The sequence below is a fragment of the Octopus bimaculoides genome, chromosome 3 (assembly GCF_001194135.2).
Source record: "Octopus bimaculoides isolate UCB-OBI-ISO-001 chromosome 3, ASM119413v2, whole genome shotgun sequence".
NCBI lineage: Eukaryota > Metazoa > Mollusca > Cephalopoda > Octopoda > Octopodidae > Octopus > Octopus bimaculoides.
In genome coordinates this window covers 31,074,944-31,076,253 of record NC_068983.1, presented here as the reverse complement: position 1 = coordinate 31,076,253, position 1,310 = coordinate 31,074,944, and the positions used below count along the sequence as shown (strand labels likewise).

The 1,310-nt window shown below is 36.9% G+C and overlaps 1 protein-coding gene across 5 annotated transcripts in view; it reads left to right on the top strand.

The window, feature by feature from the left end:
• Positions 1 to 1,310, top strand: part of LOC106881532 (2-acylglycerol O-acyltransferase 1) — a 15,171-nt gene that overhangs the window by 12,139 nt on the left and 1,722 nt on the right. The window lies entirely within an intron of this gene.

Here is a 1,310-nt window from a genome sequence, read left to right as displayed (position 1 = left end):
TGTATGTGTGTGTGTATGTTTGTGTGTCTGTGTTTGTCCCCCCAACTTCGCTTGACAACCGATGCTGGTGTGTTTATGTCCCCGTAACTTAGTGGTTTGGCAAAAGAGACCGATAGAATAAGTACTAGACTTCCAAAGAATAAGTCCTGGGGTCGATTTGCTCGACTAAAGGCGGTGCTCCAGCATGGCCGCAGTCAAATGGCTGAAACAAGTAAAAGAGTAAAAGAAGTAGGATCTTTGTGATTTGACGGGCAACACTTGTTTTCTTAACGAAACACTTTCAAACTTAGGACACTGGTAGAATGTGTCATATAAAACAACTTCTTTTCTTAACCTTCTTAACAAAAAATTGTACATTGCAAGTTATTTTATGTTAAAGTTGTTGTATTTCTGTAATTTCAACCAATCACTGACGTCTATTCAGCTGAATACAGTTAGTGCTGTTCGGTGTCAAGTGTGTTATTCCCTGTTTAATTATATCATTATTCCTTAGTAAGGGTTTAGGGTTTTAGGGTTAGGGTTTTAGGTTTAGGGTTGGGGTTAGGGTTATGGTTATGAGTTATAGGGTTAGAGTTAAGGTTATGGCAAAAATAATCATAACCCTAACCGTAATCCTAAAACTAACCCTAACTCTAAAACCCGAACCCTAACCCTAAAACCCTAAAGCTAAAACCAGTACAAACGCACGAACGATGTCATAAATAACAGTAACAAACAAAATATATACCACTGATAGTTGTTGTTGACAATGGATAGTTTTTGTTGACAAACAACGGCACTAATTTTATTCAAGGGAAAAAATCCCGTAACACCGTTGTTTACATTCCCCGACGTAATTGTTTTCACTTCAATAGATGTCAGTGATTGGTTGAAATTACCGAAATATGACAATTTTTTACATGAAATAACTTAGAATACAAAATTTTTTATCTGTTCTATAGCACAAAATATACAAGTATTCGAAGTTTGAAAGTGTTTCGGTACCAAAAACACTACATAAAAAAATGTTGCCCGTCAAATCACAAAGATCCAAAAAGTATGTAAATACAAACCAGCATGGTATCAAGTCTTTTGCTTAGTGTCCAGGTTGTAAAAGCATGAAGCAACATAAATTCAACCACTGTACAGAAGTTCCTTTTGAGGCTGTGTGAGCTTAGATTATCTGGACTGTAAGGAAGGATATGGCAAAGGAAAGTGATAAATAAGAAGTTATCTTGAAACTTATCAGAACCACTGCTAAGTAGTAGTTCTAAGAGATAGTTCTGGTGGGTGAGTCTGAGAATGCTCAGGAGAGAGAGGGGGGGGGTGTT